General features: G+C 44.0%; 1 pseudogene; it reads left to right on the top strand.

Moving 5' to 3' along the window:
- Positions 1-259: 259 nt before the first annotated feature.
- LOC120050704 lies at positions 260-18,860 on the top strand (annotated as a pseudogene).
- Positions 18,861-19,658: the final 798 nt, after the last annotated feature.

Here is a 19,658-nt window from a genome sequence, read left to right as displayed (position 1 = left end):
GAATGCAGATTAGCATAGCAACATATATGATGTCCCTGGGAACACATATACTGTAGGTACAATGTCAGCTTTAGTGCTAATTTAGGTGACATATTTATACCAAGACAAAGTTGAATATAAATTATAGAGATTTCAAGAGATCCCTTGCTTTAAGCACAAATATTGTTCATTCCAATGAGAGCGCTGTGTCTGTCTTCTCTCTTTATCTCAGACCAACAAATCACCTCCCTTACAGAGACATACCAGCTAACAGAAGAGAATGTCTGTCCAGCGCTTCCTGGTCTGCTCGCTGCTGAACGACATAGCTGCTGCATGTTTCCCAGAATGCACCATTCGGCTCTTTGGCTCCTCCGTGAACGGCTTCGGGAAGCTGGGCTGTGATCTAGACATGTTTCTGGACCTGGATGGCATCAGTGGAAGGAATCTGAAGGTGAGGATGGGGATGGAGGAACCACATCAGGGTCATGTTCAGTAGGGCACAACGTAGCAAAAGGTCTTGCAATGGAAAGCAAAAATCTGTTTTGTTATTGAAATAAGTCCAGGTAGTAATCTAAAGGAGGACATTTTAACCCTTTATACAAGGGATGGGCAACTTTGATGGGGGTGGTGGCCACAGAAAATCTGAACTCATCATGAGGGGCCTCAGTCAGAGCCGGCCCTAGCCTTTTGGGGGCCGTAAGTGAAGCAAAACATTTTAGCGGCCCCCCTCTTGACAGTGGAGAGAGAGTTTTTAAGTTAATTTCCTACAATTCTTGGTCACTAATAAGCGCCTAAGTTGGAACCTAGTGGCTATACTGTAACATACGGTATATATAACGTCAGAGCTCAGGCTCTTCCCTTTATAGCGCTCTATGGGATTCAACTGACAGCCGTTCTAAACGTGTGTGCCATGCACAACAAAATTATGCTACTTTTGGAAATATTTTGTTGTCTGAGTGAGGATGAGACGTGAAGGATGAGACGTTGAAGATGATAATAAATACCGCTTTGATGTCGTAAAAGCAAACCACACGTCCATCAGTCCAAATGTGCATTTGAAAACTGTAATTTACAATATCAACAATTATGATCGCTATGTTTGATGTACAGTTACAAGGATGACATGCATCTGTCTGAAGTGCCTTGTGAAAGCCTAACACTGTAAAATTGTTTATTTTTATAACTTAGCTGGTAATACAATAAGCTTTCAAATTATGCTCACCTGATCCAGATTTCAATTTTATAATGGAGAGTTTTTGGATTGCAGAAACAACAACAGTAAATTTGTGATGGTGTGGCAGGGATGTGTTCCAAACCAAAAAATGACAAGTGTGCTTGCTTCAGTTCCTCAACGGCAAAGCTAGGAGAGCTAAAAAAATAGAAATAAAAAAAACTTTATTGTTGAAGGCTCTTTCCTTGAGTCATAAAAGTGCATTGATATTACTTAGGAACTGTGCCCAGTTTGGAGAGGCGTGTGGCCACTTGGAGACACCAGTTAGACCTCTCATTTCTTATGTTGCACCTACCCCAAAATTACCATGAATATTCTTATTATATTACTGAATATATCCAGAGTATTTTCAGATTTCGTTATTGACAAATGCTGCGAAAAGTACAGTAAATGTAAAATGCACATAACATCAACAGTGTAATGTTTGGATTCAGTCTTGTCAGGTGAACTGTTGTTACTTTTGATCTGATCATTTCCCCATAATCTCCTAAATGTTCTCTTTCAATTGCTACCATGGTCATGCATATGTTTTTATAGTTTTCCTGTTGGAAACATTTCAAGTTGTCCCAACCCATATTTACCAATTTCCACAAGTGTGAAGCGTTAAGAAAGAAACACTTTAGGGGTGTTTCCCAAGAGCTTCGTAGCACTGATCATATGGACAATATATGCTTAGTGCTACAAAGCTTTCAGGAAACTCACTCCAAGGGGTGTCTTCGTTTAAATACCAATATTGACCTCGGGCTGTTTTCACATCATAAAACAGCTGTTGAGAGATTGGTCTCGTGTTTCTGCTGCATACCCTCTCCTTTTAATTACATGTCCTTTTGTTTACATCTTTACAAGAACTCATGTAAGAGAGGAGATCAAGCACCTTGTTAAGCCAGACCCCTACTGTCACTCTGTTGTTGGGCTGTAGAACATTTGTTCAGAGAGGGAGACGGGGGGAACTTCCTATAGAAAATGTGTTTACCTTGACGTAGTGTGGGGAAAGCCCTGTAGGAAGCCCACTGAGCCTGAGGTCCTTATCAGTCTCTCTCTCTCTCTCTCTGAGTAAACAACAGGCTGATAAAAAAAAGAGGTGAGAGATGCACGCAGTGCCACAAATCACCACTTCCTCTTCTGTAGACAAGGCTGTTCAGTAGAAATGTAAGACCCTCATGTATAAAGAGCGTTTGCAGAGCTTGTCAAAGTTGTATCTTTTCTATGTGAATGTTGAGTGTCACTCTGACTTCCAAAAATGTACTCAAAGGCCTATGAGATTGAAAGATGTAGGGTTATGCACTTTTCCTTGTGTATGGGCACGTGCAACTGTTTGCGTCTATACGCCGGCTACATATCTTTTTCAGCCTTGGCCCGCCATCTTCACTCGCATACTCACTGTAGTCCTATGCATTTAAACCCTATGTTTCTGTAATTAAAAATGCTGTTCAATAAATGGTCTTGTCCCATCTGCCCGGCCAAAAGCAGGGCTGTCTTTGGAGTACCAGACAAAGAGGTCTGCGTCTGAGCGGGCGGTGACCCAGAGTATCCTGTCTGTGATTGGGGAGTGTGTAGACCAGTTTGGACCCGGCTGTGTCGGGATGCAGAAGATCCTCAACGCTCGCTGTCCCCTGGTCCGCTTCACCCACCAACCTTTCGGGTTCCAGTGTGACCTCACAGCCAACAATAGGTAAGACAAAGACACACATATGGACTTTATTGCACAGATACACACATGCTGACAGACACGCACGCATGCATGGTAGCACGCAGACACACACACACACATTGAAGAGTCACTAAGAAAACTCCTTTATTGGTGTAATCCGTCTCAAATACATCAGTATGATGTAATCAGAAAGCCTTCTATAAAGCTTGACCTGTTCCTGTTAAACAATTGTGAATCATTAAAGCAGATCATTAAAGCCTACGGACATACTTCTGCCTGCCTAGTTCTACCTCTATATAGCTGACCAATTTGTTAGGATTTTGAATTGTTGAAGTTGTTTAAAGTTCACCTGTCCACATAACCAATAGTCACCTTTTAAATGTCAGTTGCTGTTTGTCATTTTGCTCTAATGCTTCATAGAAACTCTGTTGCCTTTCAAAACCTACTGGTGTTGCACAAAGCAAACTGAAACTCGAGTTGCGTAGAAGGAGAGAGAGCAGGAGAGAGAGGGAGAGAGCGCAGAAGTTCGATGCGTCGTGTGTTTCACTTCGTCTTTCTTTGGCCCTAAGGGATTCTGTGGTCTCTAAAGTTAGCCTGGGAGTGAAGCAGCCAGATACACACCTGCTAATGATTAGAAACAAACCCATCCACGCCTCAGTTTGTAATGAAATCGAGTAGGGTAGAGTAGAGACACCCTGACTGTGTGTTTATGTTAAAAACATTGAAGAGTATGGTTATACACAGTTTGTCATCCTTGCAAAAACAGAGATATTTGAGAATTATGATGTCCAGCTAAATGTTGCCCCCTGGTGGATATTGTGTGCCACTGACTTTTTCATTTTCTCTGCATGTTATAAATGTTGTTCAATTCAAAAGTCCCAGACAGTATCAAGTCTCTCAGATAATGAGGGTATTCTGCTTTAATATCCTATATGTTGTCTTGACTACCATTCTTTGTGTATCATCATCATATTAAATGCTTAGGAATGGTGATAGAAATGAATGTGTCAGAAAGATCAGAAAGAAAGATCCCAGATAGTATCAAGTGTTTCAGCTACAGTGAATGCGTACTGCACTGTGTGTCTTGACTGTCATTCTGTATGTGTCTGCAGGGTGGCGATGAAGAGCTCTGAGTTTCTGTACCTGTATGGGCGGCTGGATCGGCGGGTGCATTGCTTGGTGTTCAGTGTTCAGTGCTGGACCTGGGCCCACAGTATCACCAGCTCTATGCCTGGATCACCAACTTCTCTCTCACTGTCATGGTCCTGTTCTTCCTGCAGAGGAGGACTGTTCCTATACTTCTCACCCTGGACCACCTCAAGGAACTAGCAGGTAGACACAGACGCACACAGACACACCCACAAGCAAGCCCATACTGCCCACCATGGCCTGCCTCAAAGCAGGTAGCGAAATATGGAGCACTGAGCGGCAACTTCTTTTAACAAAAATGTATACTATCAGTATCACCTCAAAGAGCTAGCAGGTAGTAGTCTTGCATTGCTACACTTCCTAGTTGCATTCAGAAATGTGGAAATGTGATGTTCAGACGGTAGCAATGGACCACTGAGCGAGTGGCAATTGGGTGATTAGAATATGATTTATTGAATAGATCTGATTGCTGATCCTAATTGGCAACAAAAATATCTGTGTTGGCGTAGTCCAGTCATGCTTCTCTTCCCACCGCTCGTACTCCTGCTTCCCTTGTCACCTTGGCTCTCAAATAATTGCCTTCCAAAAGCAATCTATCCCCCCTCCCTCCCCCTCCCTTAGCCCAGACAGAGACACTATCGCAGGCATCATCACAATAAAGGCCCTATCACTCTGGCAGAGGGCTTTGACCCTCCCAGCACCGGGCATCTATTTAACCTTGTGCACACACACACACACACAACCAATCTCTTCTACTACCCTCGGCTGACATGGTCAAGGATTCTGATCAGGACTCTCACTTTTCCTCTCTCTCTCTCTCTTGCTCTCTTTTCCCCATGACGTACTGTATTGGCTCCCTCTATTAGAGCTGGGACGATAAGCTGAAAATGATCCAGAGCGATCACTATTCGCAGGAATTTTGCTGATATTGTTCATTTTGATAAGTAGTCCATACCACAGAAATGTGTTTGAAATGCCTGTGATAAGTGTGAAATGAAATAAGTTTGTTAATATGGGCGATTCGTAGTGGCACAGTTGATGGCTACAACCATCAAACTGAACACAGCAAAAAAAGAAACGTCCCTTTTCAGGACCCTGTCTTTCGAAGATATTTCGTAAAAATCCAAATAACTTCACAGATCTTCATTGTAAAAGGTTTAAACACTGTTTCCCATGCTTGTTCAATGAACCATAAACAATTAATGAACATGCACCTGTGGAACGGTCGTTAAGACACTAACAGCTTACAGACGGTAGGCAGTTAAGGTCACAGTTTTGAAAACTTAGGACACGAAAGAGGCCTTTCTACTGACTCTGAAAAACACCAAATGAATGATGCCCAGGGTCCCTGCTCATCTGCGTGAAGGATGCATGGACTGCAGATTTGGCCAGGGCAATAAATTGCAATGTCCGTACTGTGAGACGCCTAAGACAGCGCTACAGGGAGACAGGACGGACAGCTGATCATCCTCCCAGTGGCAGACCACTTATTATAACAACACCTGCACAGGATCGGTACATCCGAACATCACACCTGCGGGACAGGTACAGGATGGCAACAACAACTGCCCGAGTTACACCAGGAACGCACAATCCCTCCATCAGTGCTCAGACTGTCCGCAATAGGCTGAGAGAGGCTGTACTGGGGGCTTGTAGGCCTGTTGTAAGGCAGGTCCTCACCAGACATCACCGGCAACAACGTCGCCTATGGGCACAAACCCACCGTCGCTGGACCAGACAGGACTGGCAAAAAGTGCTCTTCGCTGACGAGTCTCGGTTTTGCTCACCAGGGGTGATGGGCAGATTCGCATTTATCGTCGAAGGAATGAAGGCCGAGGCCTGTACTCTGGAGCGGGATCAATTTGGAGGTGGAGGTGTCATGGTCTGGGGCGGTGTGTCACAGCATCATCGGACTGAGCTTGTTGTCATTGCAGGCAATCTCGTTACAGGGAAGACATCCTCCTCCCTCATGAGGTACCCTTCCTGCAGGCTCATCCTGACATGGCCCTCCAGCATGACATTGCCACCAGCCATACTGCTCGTTCTGTGCGTGATTTCCTACAAGACAGGAATGTCAGTGTTCTGCCATGGCCAGCGAAGAGCCCGGATCTCAATCCCATTGAGTACGTCTGGGACCTATTGGATCAGAAGGGGAAGGGCTAGGGCCATTCCCCCCAGAAATGTCCGGGAACTTGCGGGTGCCTTGGTGGAAGAGTTGGGTAACATCTCACAGCAAGAACTGGCAAATCTGGTGCAGTCCATGAGGAGGAGATGCACTGCAGTACTTAATGCAGGTGGTGGCCACACCAGATACTGACTGTTACTTTTGATTTTGACCCCCACCTTTGTTCAGGGACACATTATTCAATTTCTGTTAGTCACATGTCTGTGGAACTTGTTCAGTTTATGTCTCAGTTGTTGAATCTTATGTTCATACAAATATTTACACATGTTAAGTTTGCTGAAAATAAACGCAGTTGACAGTGAGAGGACGTTTCTTTTTATGCTGAGTTTAGTAGTAGCAGTTTAAAGGATACTTTTTTTAGAATGTCGTGCACATTAGTGTTATAAACGTATCGCTCTATTTATCGTTATCGCATCAATTCAGGCAATTTATTGCAATATGGATTTTGTCCATATCGCCCAGCTCTACTCTGTTTACTGTCTCTTCCTCCTTTATGTTCCCTCCCTCTACCTCTCGCTCACTTTTTCCAGTTTGTAATCGCCCTCACTCTCTTATTTGACCTCTTCCTCTTTTTTGCTCTATCCATCCCAGTTTTGTTTGAAATCTCTCTATCTTCTCCCTCTCTTTGCTTGTCTGTTTTTTGTGACACCATCCATCTTTGTTTTGTTTATGGACATCATCGCTGTGTACATAGACATATGTTGTATGTAATTTACATTGTGTTCCCCTCTTTCCCCTACAAGGCCCTAGATACAGTGCATTTGGGAAGTATTCAGGCCCCTTGACTTTTACCACGTTATGTTACGTTACATGCGTCATACCCAAGACGACTCGGCTGTAATCACTGCCAAAGGTGCTTCAACAAAGTACTGAGTAAAGGGTCTGAATACTTATGAAAATGTGATATTTACGTTCTGTTTTTTTACATTTGCAAAAATGTCTAAAAACCTGTTTTCACTTTGTCATTATGGGGTATTGTGTGTAGATTGATGAGGATTTTTTATTTATTTCATCCATTTTAGAATAAGGCTGTAACGTAACAAAATGTGGGAAAAGGGAAGGGGTCTGAATACTTTCGGGATGCACTGTGTGTAGTGTGTCATTTACCTTGTGTGTAGTGTGTTACCCTGTGACGTGCACCATGTCATTAACCTTATGTTCCCCCTCTGCCCCCTCTCTCCTACAAGGCCCTCTGGATAAGAGTGTCATCGAGGGAACTGACTGCACGTTTGTCAGCGACTTCACTAAAATACAAGTGCAGGACAACACAGAGACATTAGGTGGGCCCATAGCTAGGGCCACGTTTTGGTAGTTTTCTTTGTGGGTTTTGTCTTTGTCTGGTATTTCCAGCATTATCCACTGGGTTTGCTGCAGGAAGAAAATCTTAGGAAATGCTCTTTAATTGACACAAGCGGTCTCTAATCATTCAATGTCTGGTTGTGCATGAGTGTTTTGTGGAGGGGGGGGGGGGATCGCCTAAACCAGAGGAGGTGTAGCATATGAATCTTTATTGCACAAAGCCTATTATTTGGCAGGGAATAGTATTTGTAGATCAGTGATTCTTCACTTTTCTCAATCCCTGATCATCAGAGGTTATAAAAATGGGTCAAATACACAATATTGAAATTACGCTTGAAAAAACAGTGTGCCAATACCTCACTGGGACGCTCTTTGCAGACAACAATATATTCTGCAATTTAGCATTACATTATGAACGGAAAGATAGGATAGACAGCCATCTGAAAAATAATATATCAGCCAGAACAACTTTAACGTCTTTACCCAGCTCCTACAATATGTTCAGAACAGATTGGTCTTGTGTGTCAGCATATTCGTCCGTTATTTTTAAATTTTATTTACCAGACTGCTCCTCTGTTCTTTACATGTGTTAATGAATGCACGCATTTTGGGATTGTCAACTTTTTCGAGAGGGATGTTGGCGCTTGCAAAAGCCATATCCTCAGAATTTACTCTGTTACATGTATTGCTATAGCGAATGAAAATTGCTACTTTGTTCGCAAATAGGCTACGTTTTCTTATTATTCCCATATAATGTTGATAAAAGACAATAAGTTAAGTATTTGTTGATAATGTCCTTAAGATAGGCAAATAAATTTGGTGCATTAGGCTAAAGTGTAGGCTGCTGATGAGAATAATTGTTGGTCTCCACATGATTGGGAATCTATTTTGGACTAATTGGATAATTACCTTAGATCAGGTATTCCCAAACTGGTGTACGCGCAATGCCGTCGGGGGTACGCCAAATAAAAATGTGATCCCCATTTTTTTTTAAATCATAATAATATATATTTTTAAATCTTCACATTTTCAAACAGTACATTTATATTTTCCAACGGGGCTATACATTTGGGTGACTTTTTTTTCTCGCCTGAGTAGCTTCGTTTCACTGCCAACAATAAAATAAACCATCTAGTGTTCAGCGAAGTAACAACACAATGTCACATACAGGTAGCCTAGTCAAATAATTAACATCCAATCACATTAACGTTACTCTCTTGCGGGAAACCTTCACTCTTGTGCAGACATTTAGAAACGAAACATGACAATTTGAAAAATAAGCCACGGGAGTTTGAGCGAGAATAAAGATGACTTTCGAGTAGTAAGACATGTATAAAAGCAATAGATACCATTAATAAGAAGAGGCTAGAAGCGTCTTATATGGTGAGCTACCGAGTGGCTAGGACAGGCAAGCCCCATACTATTGTGGAGGACTTTATTCTTCCTGCTGCCGCGGATATGGCTGGGACAGTGCTGGGGGAAAAGGCCAAAAAAACTATACAGACAATGACTTCATCAAACAAAACTGTTTCACGACGCATCAGTGACATGGCAGGAGATGTTTTGAAACAATTACTGCTTCGCATACAAGCCAGTGAATTATATGCATTACAGCTGGATGAGTCAACAGACGTGGCGGGCCTGGGACAGCTCCTGGTATATGTCCGTTACATTTATGCGGTGTCAATTAAGGAAGACATTCTCTTCTGGAAACCAGGACAGGATATTTTTTAAATACTGTACAGCTTTGTGACATCAAATGGACTTTGGTGGTCAAGATGTGTTGGTATATGTACTGATGGCGCAAAAGCCATGACAGGGAGACATAGTGGAGTGGTAACGCGCGTGCAAGTAGTTGCTCCCGACGTCACTTGGGTACACTGCAGCATCCACCGAGAGGCTCTTGCTGCCAAGGGAATGCCTGACAGCTTGAAAGACGTTTTGGACACTACAGTGAAAATGGTTAACCTTGTTAAGCAAGGCGCCTGAAGTCTTGTGTATTTTCTGCATTATGCAATGATATGGGCAGCGACCATGTAACACTTTTACAACATACAGAAGTGCGCTGGTTATCAAGGGGCAAAGTATTGACAAGTATTGACGAGCTTAAAGTTTTCTTTACTGACCATAATGTTCACTTGTCTGACCGCTTGCATGATGACGAGTTTCTCACACGACTGGCCTACCTGGGTGATGTTTTTTCTTACCTGAATGTTCTGAATCTAAGATTACAGGGACTCTCCCCAACTACACTGCTCAAAAAAATAAAGGGAACACTAAAATAACACATCCTAGATCTGAATTAATGAAATATTCTTATTAAATACTTTTTTCTTTACATAGTTGAATGTGCTGACAACAAAATCACACAAAAATTATAAATGGAAATCAAATTTATCAACCCATGGAGGTCTGGATTTGGAGTCACACTCAAAATTAAAGTGGAAAACCACACTACAGGCTGATCCAACTTTGATGTAATGTCCTTAAAACAAGTCAAAGTCAAAATGAGGCTCAGTAGTGTGTGTGGCCTCCACGTGCCTGTATGACCTCCCTACAACGCCTGGGCATGCTCCTGATGAGGTGGCGGATGGTCTCCTGAGGGATCTCCTCCCAGACCTGGACTAAAGCATCCGCCAACTCCTGGACAGTCTGTGGTGCAACGTGGCGTTGGTGGATGGAGCGTGACATGATGTCCCAGATGTGCTCAATTGGATTCAGGTCTGGGGAACGGGCGGGCCAGTCCATAGCATCAATGCCTTCCTCTTGCAGGAACTGCTGACACACTCCAGCCACATGAGGTCTAGCATTGTCTTGCATTAGGAGGAACCCAGGGCCAACCGCACCAGCATATGGTCTCACAAGGGGTCTGAGGATCTCATCTCGGTACCTAATGGCAGTCAGGCTATCTCTGGCGAGCACATGGAGGGCTGTGCGGCCCCCCAAAGAAATACCACCCCACACCATGACTGACCCACCGCCAAACCGGTCATGCTGGAGGATGTTGCAGGCAGCAGAACGTTCTCCACGGCGTCTCCAGACTCTGTCACGTCTGTCACATGCTCAGTGTGAACCTGCTTTCATCTGTGAAGAGCACAGGGCGCCAGTGGCGAATTTGCCAATCTTGGTGTTCTCTGGCAAATGCCAAACGTCCTGCACGGTGTTGGGCTGTAAGCACAACCCCCACCTGTGGACGTTGGGCCCTCATACCACCCTCATGGAGTCTGTTTCTGACCGTTTGAGCAGACACATGCACATTTGTGGCCTGCTGGAGGTCATTTTGCAGGGCTCTGGCAGTGCTCCCCCTGCTCCTCCTTGCACAAAGGCGGAGGTAGCGGTCCTGCTGCTGGGTTGTTGCCCTCCTACGGCCTCCTCCACGTCTCCTGATGTACTGGCCTGTCTCCTGGTAGCGCCTCCATGCTCTGGACACTACACTGACAGACACAGCAAACCTTCTTGCCACTGCTCGCATTGATGTGCCATCCTGGATGAGCTGCACTATCTGAGCCACTTGTGTGGGTTGTAGACTCCGTCTCATGCTACCACTAGAGTGAAAGCACCTGTAACGGAAGCCTTCCTCCTCTTCAGACGAAGAGGAGGTATAGCAGGGATCGGACCAAGACGCAGCGTAGTTTGTGCTCAACATATTTAATAATGACGATAAACGTGAACACTTAACAATTACAAAATAACAAAATGTGGCAAACCGATACAGTCCTAGCTGGTGCAGAGAAAACACAAAGACAGGAAACAACCACCCACAAACCCCAACACAAAACAAGCCACCTAAATATGATTCCCAATCAGAGACAACACAAAACACCTGCCTCTGATTGAGAACCATATTAGGCCAAACATAGAAACAGACAAACTAGACACACAACATAGAATGCCCACCCAGCTCACGTCCTGACCAACACTAAAACAAGCAAAACACACAAGAACTATGGTCATAACGTGACAGCACCGCCAGCATTCAAAAGTGACCAAAACATCAGCCAGGAAGCATAGCAAATGAGAAGTGGTCTGTGGTCACCACCTGCAGAACCACTCCTTTATTGGGGGTGTCTTGCTAATTGCCTATAATTTCCACCTGTTGTCTATTCCATTTGCACAACAGCATGTGAAATTTATTGTCAATCAGTTTTGCTTCCTAAGTGGACAGTTTGATTTCACAGAAGTGTGATTGACTTGGTGTTACATTGTGTTGTTTAAGTGTTCCCTTTATTTTTTTGAGCAGTGTATATTCAATGTGCGGGACAAAATTGAGGCTATGATTAAGAAGTTGGGGCTATTTTCTGTCTGCATTAACAAGGACAACACACAGGTCTTTCTGTCATTGTATGATTTTGTTGTGTGCAAATGAACTCCAGCTTACGGACAATGTCAAATGTGATATAGCGATGCATCTGAGTGAGCTACTTTCCCGAAACGGACGACACAAACAACTAGATTCGTTATCCCTTTCATGCCATGCCTCCAGTCCACTTACCAATATCTGAACAAGAGAACCTCATCGAAATTGCTACAAGCAGTTCTGTGAAAATTGAATTTAATCAGAAGCCGATTAAGATTTCTGAATAGGGCTGCGCTCAAGAGTTTCTTACCTTGGGAAATCGCACTGTTAAGACACTGATGCCCTTTGCAACCATGTACCTATGTGAGAGTGGATTCTCGGTCCTCACTAGCAAAAAAACGAAATACAGGCACTGACTGTGTGTGGAAAATTATTTAAGACTGAGACTCTCTCCAATACAATCCAACATTGCAGAGTTATGTGCATCATTTCAAGCACACCCTTCTCATTAACCTGTGGTGAGTTATTCACTATTTTTGATGAACAAATAAGGTTTTATATGTAAGATGGCTAAATAAAGAGCAAAATTATTGATTATTATTATATTATTATTTGTTCCCTGGTCCTATAAGAGCTCTTTGTCACTTCCCACGAGCCGGGTTGTGACGACAACTCACACTCATTCTTATGTTTAATAAATGTTTTGTATGTGTGTGTGGCAGGCTTACAACGATGGCAAAAAACAACATTTAAGAGTGCGCTGATCCTGGTGCTAGAGGGGGTACCAGCTGGAGGTTGAATGTTTGAAGGGGTTCGGGCCTATAAAAAGTTTGGGAACCAGTGCCGTAGATGACCATGGTATGCAGACATTACAATTAATTCACACATGGAGCAAGAAGGTGCTATATCGGCCTCTTGAGGTCTGATGATTGAAATGCGGGGGGAAGAAAACTACCAAAGCCCCCGTCCCTAACCATAGCATACATACTAATATTTTGTATACATTTTATTTCCACATTAAAACAGGTTTATTGATCATTATAAATGTGGTATTTGTTATCGTACTCTTTGTGATTCCTTTCAGAGCAACTGCTGCAGGAGTTCTTTGAGTTCCACGGAACCTTCACATTCAACCGCATGTCCATAAACATCAGAAAGGTAACAGGCACATACAGTCCATTCGGTTTCAATTAGTACCAAGTCATTCTATGTTGATTGGAGACAAGATGAGGGTGCCGCACTGAAAGCTTTAAACAGAAAAAGCCTTCTCTGGAACCCTTTTAGCTGTACACTGTAAACTGCCAATCCTTTCAGAAGTGATTCCAGCAGCACTTTCACCCCTGTGCATAATTGCCATTGTTTCATGGTAGTAGTTTATAATTGGCGAAAAAATGGCTGCAGATACTATCAGAACCAGATTGCAGAGTTAGCTAACGGCGTTTGAGATCTTTCATTGGCTAGCTCTCCCTAGTCGCAGGGCTGAGAGCCAAGAGGGGAAGCTGTTGGTAATGAAGTGGGTTTTTGGTGGATCAAACACACACACGCACGCCAGCATCGCACTAATGTCTCTCCGTGCCAGCTAAGACTACAGCTGTCAGAGGACTGTGTGATTGCTAGTTGCTCCTCCTCTCTACCCATCTCTAATGAACACAATCAGCAGTTCATCACACTCGAATAAGAAAACATAACCAACACGTTTATTCAATCTTAGACACGTACGTGTTCATTTAGTTACAGTTCACCCAGTTTGTTTTTCATTTCATTCCTTTTCAGGCCAAGGTTGTCCCAAATGGCACCCTATTCTCTATATAGTAGGGATGTGCATCTTTCCCTTTCAGGACGATTCAATACATATCTAGATAGATGGGCTCCGATATGATACAGGAACGATACATTTGAGTTTGAAATGATTCTGTGCGGTTCTCTTTGATTAGAGAACGAATCGATACGATATGATTCGATGCACTAACATTTGTTGCATAAACACGCTCATTTTCCATTCTAAATACAAATCTGATGTTGATGGAGCGCATGAGCTGAGCCTCTGAGCTGTATCGGTCTGAGCTGACTTGTGTGTGTAAATGATGGATGTCTATGGTGTATACTATGTATGCACCTGATCTGACCCATAGGGGGAGACTAGGCATCTACCACCCCACTATCAGATTAGGGGGGGACTATGTAGCCTTTGGTTCTGAAATCACCATCACCCACTAATTAACTTGTACATTTAGCAGATAAAGTGTTTGCGCTAGCAATGTATCAATATTCTTCATTTACAAATGAACTATGACATAACCAATTAATATATAGCACAATTTTGGATTTCACCCCCATCTCAAAATCGAATGGTTTTGACCGTTTTGGAAGATTTTGGTGAACTTTTTTTCTCTACATTTTAGCCGTGCGGTGTTGGTCACAGATGCCTTAAAAAATATATATATTGTAAGGGCGGGGATCAGAAACCAGTCAGTATCTGGTGTGACCACCATTTGCCTCATGCAGTGCGACACATCTCCTTCGCATAGAGTTAATCAGGCTGTTGATTGTGCCCCTTGGAATGTTGTCCCAATCCTCTTCAAGGGCTGTGGGAAGTTGCTGGATATTGGCGGGAACTGGAACACGATGTCGTACACGTCGATCCAGAGCATCCCAAACATGCTCAATGGGTGACATGTCTGGTAAGTATGCAGGCCATGGAAGAACTGGGACATTTTCAGCTTCCAGGAATTGTGTACAGATCCTTGCAACATGGGGCTGTGAATTATACTGAAACGTGAGGTTATGGCGGCGGATGAATGGCACAACAATGCACCTCAGGATCTCATGGCATCTCTGTGCATTAAAATTGCCATCGATAAAATGCAATTGTGTTCGTTGTCCGTATTTTATGCCTGCCCATACCATAATCCCACCACCATGGGTTCACAACGTTAACATCAGCAAACCGCTCGCCCACACGACGCCATACACCCTGTCTGCCATCTGCCTGGTCCAGATGAAACGAGATTCATCCATGAAGAGCACATTTCGATGGCCACTGGCACGCTGGAGAAGGTGAGCATTTGCCCACTAAAGTCAGTTACGACGCTGAACTGCAGTCAGGTCAAGACCCTGGTGAGGATGACAAGCACGAAGATGAGCTTTCCCAAGACGGTTTCTGACAGTTTGTGCAGAAATTCTTTGTTTGTGCAAACCCACAGGTTCGTCAGCTGTCCGGGTTTCTGGTCCCAGATGATCCCGCAGGTGAAGAAGCCGGATGTGGAGGTCCTAGGCTGGCTTGGTTACACGTGGTCTGCAGTTGTGAGGCACTGCCAAATTCTCTTAAACGATTCTCAAATCTCTTGCAACAGCTCTAGTGGACATTCCTGCAGTCCGCATGCCAATTGCACTTGAGACATCTGTGGCATTGTGTGACAAAACTGCACATTTTAGAGTCTCCTTCTATTGTCCCCAGCACAAGGAGCACCTATGTAATGATCATGCTGTTTAATCAGCTTCTTGATATGCCACACCTGTCAAATGGATGGATTATTTTGGCAAAAGGAGAAATGATGTAAACGTTTCAGAGAAATAAGCTTTTTGTTCGTATAAAACATTCCCGGGATTTTTTATTTCAGCTGATGAAATATGGGACCAACACTTTACATGTTGCGTTTATATTTTTGTTCAGTATAAATCAATGACTGTCAACACAGTTGCATGCAGTTGCACAGTTGTATGACACTGAAGGATAAAACGCATCAGTTGTCACAAAGGATTAGGTATTTTCTCAAGGTAGAAAGAAAGTAATATGAGCAAAACATGTTAGTTTATCGGCGATTCATAATTTTTGAAAAAAAATCTGGGGTATGTGGACCAATGCAGTCTTATCTTAAACATTTGAATCGCAGACCGATGTGTAATTGTTACATCCCTACTATATAGTGAGCTACTTTTGACCAGGGCCCATAGGGAATCGGGTGCCATTTAGGATGCAGGCCTCTTTGTTGTTCCTCATCTCCTCATGGCCCCTGAGAGTAAAGATATTGTAAGGACGTTAACCTGAGGTGTGTGTGTGTGGTGTGTGTGTGTGTGTGTGTGTGTGTGTGTGTGTGTGTGTGTGTGTGTGTGTGTGTGTGTGTGTGTGTGTGTGTGTGTGTGTGTGTGTGTGTGTGTGTGTGTGTGTGTGTGTGTGTGTGTGTGTGTGTGTGTGTGTGTGTGTGTGTGAGAGAGAGAGAACCCAGGGTCAGGACTGAAGTATTAAAGGAAGGCCTGTAGGAAGACTGGTGGTCATGGCCTCTGCACATGATATTTCACCAGTAGAGAAACCACCATTAATCATATTTACTGTGTACTGCGTCTCTCCTGTCTCCCTCCTCTCCCACACTCTCCTATTCCCTGTCTTCTGCGTCCTACCATTTTATATTGTAGTCATTTAGCAGATTGCTCTTATCCAGAGCGTCTTAGTTATGCATTCATCTTAAGATAGCTAGGTGGGACAACCACATGTCATAGTAAGTAAATTTGTCCTCAAAGTAGCTATCAGCAAAGTCAGAGCTGGCCCTCTCCTGTCCTCCTTCCTCTATATCTCCCTCTCCCTGGCACTCTTACCCTCTCACTCTCCTCTCGCTCTCCTGCACCCTTACCCTTTCCCTCTCTCTTTCCTTCTCCTGCCCCTCTCCCTCCCTCTCTACCTCCCTCTCACTGGCCCTCTCTCCCTGGCCCTCTCGCTCTCCTGCCCTCTTACCCTCTCTCTTTCTCTCTCCTGCCCTTTCTCCCTCCCTCTCCCTGGCCCTCTCTCCTCTCTCTACCCCTTTCCCTCTCTCTCTCCTGCCCCTCTCCCTCTGCCCTGACTGATGGCTTTATGGCCCATGGTCATCTCTCCATCCCATGGAGCTGGAGGCGCCATCTCTGTTTCTCCATCCATTCAGCCTTTTTACAACCCCCAGCTTAGGGGATAGGGTATTGAGCTATTGCATGCCATGCATGCCCTGGGTTCAAATAGTATTTGATTTATTTCAAATACTTTGAGGGGTACAATTGAGCTTGCCTGGGGGTGTTAGATTTGAGGGGTTTACACCTTTGGGACTATTCCATTGTTTCCATTGTGTCAGGCAAGGTCAATCAGGCGCAGCTAAAGCGTTTAAAAGAAAACAAATTTGAACCCAGGTGCATCTGTTGTTTGGATGAATCTTGGAGGGCTCTAGAGATAGATGTTTTACCTAGGTTTCTATTGTCTGTGTGACAGACTTTTCCAAAGCAGCAATGGTCTAGCCTAGGACACTGAAATCGCCAAAGAGTTAGCAAGATGGCAGAAACAGATCTTGGACCAGGCTAGTGATGATGTGGTATGATTGATGATTGAACCTGTGTCTACCCTGCTGGTGCTGCCCCCAGGCCCGTTCATCAAAGCTAGGCTGAGACTATTTGTGTCCCAAATGGCACCCTATTCCCTACATACTGCACTACTTTTGACCAGAGCCATATGGAACCTGATTTAAAAGTAGTAGGGAATAGGGTGCCATTTGGGACAGACCCTGATAGCCCATGAAGAGATGAGATGTACCAGACAGACCTTTTATAATTGGGTCCAGGTGGCCTACATAACAGCAACAACACCGAAGATAGATGGACCATTTATAAAGCCAGTGTGTTTTTATGTTTTGTCACCACTCTCTTTCTCACTCTCACCCTCTTTTAAAAACTCTTACTTTCTCCCTCACTCTTCTCTTTGCCCGCTCTCTCACAGGGCAGAGAGCAGAACAGACCTGAGGTCTCTCCCTTCACATCTAGAACCCCTTCGAGCCAGCGCTGAACATCAGTAAGCACGTTAACAGAACACAGCTGGAGCGTTTTGTGGCGTTGAGTCGGGAGAGGGCCTGGATGATGCAGCAGCGGGAGTTCAACGTACCGCACAGCAGCGGCAGTAACGGGACCGGTACCGGGAACAATGCTCCCTGGGGCTTGGCTGTGTTCCTCATGCAGTCCGTCTCCCAGGCGGCCGAGGTTAACGGTCGTAAGGAGAGGAAGAGGGAACCGGCCAGCAAGAGGATCAAGAGCCTGCCGGAGTCTCTAAAGAACAGGGAGGAGAAGAAGACGGGCAACGGTATCAACACCACGAGGAAGAAGAGCTAGAGGAGAAGATTCATTGTGTTTGAGGGGATCAGTTTGAGCCCAGGCGAGATGCAGAATCACTCATCTTGATCAGTAGTCATTTGGGATGCAAAAATGATTTGTAGATCACTCATTCTGTGCAGTCTGCACACGGTTTTGCAGACCATCGCCACTAGATGGCACTGGTGAGGTATGTCTATGGGCAACACGCACTTAAAGTCATACCCTTAAAGATACCACGCTAGTGAACTAATGAACTAAACAAGCTGTACTGAGCTGGCCTGTTTAGGCATCCGCTATGGTAGCTGGAACTGTCCTGACGAAAATATACAAGCTGTCGCAGTATGGTTTGGATTGGCATGATTGTGTGAAATGGGGTATAAATGTTTCCGTGACCAGATGCTCTTGATAAGAAAGGACTTATTTACTCTCCATGCCAACCTTTGCAAATAATGTACTTAAAGAAGATATTAACTTCTAGCATCTGACTATACACCTTTTTGTTTGTTTACATTATATGAAATGTTTTTCAGATGTGTTTTATTAAATCAGTGTCACGAAATTGACTTTTATACCAAAATGAAAACAGTATTTTGAAATGTGTGGTGGATAATGAACAGTCTCACATTGTTATTTCTAGATTCAACTTTTACCGTCAACTGTCCAAAAACAACGATGCAACCTTGCTAGCTTGTTAGTCAGTCCACATTTAAACAGTCCATACCGTTGCTCATCAAGTCAGTTGTCTGGAGGAGAGAGGAGCCAGCGGTGTGGTTAGTCTGCAAAATGGATGGACCTCTTCCCAGCTACTGGTTGAGCTAACATGTCAAATATTTGGATAGAGAGTAGGCACATTCCATTTTAAACACAAGTCTTTAGTTTTCTCGGTGGAGACTGAAAGAAAGAGACAGGGCCTTAACTTTGTTTCCAGATCTGCTCATAATCCTTTATTGCCAATTTGGAAGTAGGCATTTCCAACCCAAACCTTAATTATAAGTTCAGTGAACGGAGTAAACAAGGCCAAGATAATGTAAGTTATTTTTTAAATAAAAACTTCTTGCCACCTAAGCACTCTCTGTGAATGAACCCTACCACTGAATAGTTTGCCATTAGGGTGAAGGAATGTGTGCCTTTTCCACTTCCGGTAAGTTTCTGCCTCCTTTGCAGTTCTTCAAACCATAAAGGTACTACTGTAGGTCTTTCCATTTGTGCTTGTATGTTTATGTGTTTGAGGGAGCAAGTGTTTGTGTTTGAGAGAGTGACAGAATATGCGTGTGTGAGTGGCTTTAGCAGCGAGTGTCCCAGGAGACAGTGATTCAGGAGCAGGAGTGTGTGGTGGCCCCACAGCTGTTATTCCACTCTGTGCAGCATGAGGTCAGGGGGTGAAGGGATCCAGTTTGAAAGTTCCTCTGCCACGGGGGCACATCGACGGGAAGGAGAGGAGCGCCCGCTGCCGCCTCAAAAACGTACATTACATTATAGGATGGCTTTGGATTTTTCTTTTCTACCCCTTCCCTCTGAGTAACTATGTTAAGAGAGAGCTTGTGTGTCAGAGGTTTGTTCAGGAGGGTGCAACTGTACAAAACACTCTAAAATAAATGAATTATGTAGAACAGATCTGATTCTGTCCTGTACCTAAATATGGCTATGGTTTACTATTAGGCATTTATTCATACAAGGGAACAATGATTTAATATGACAAACTCTACTCTTGTATTTATCACTAGGTAGGTACTGTAGGTATTCATGTGTAATGCAATCCTAGGTTTTG

Source organism: Salvelinus namaycush, chromosome 7 (assembly GCF_016432855.1).
Source record: "Salvelinus namaycush isolate Seneca chromosome 7, SaNama_1.0, whole genome shotgun sequence".
NCBI lineage: Eukaryota > Metazoa > Chordata > Actinopteri > Salmoniformes > Salmonidae > Salvelinus > Salvelinus namaycush.
This window is presented reverse-complemented; position numbering and strand designations above follow the sequence as displayed.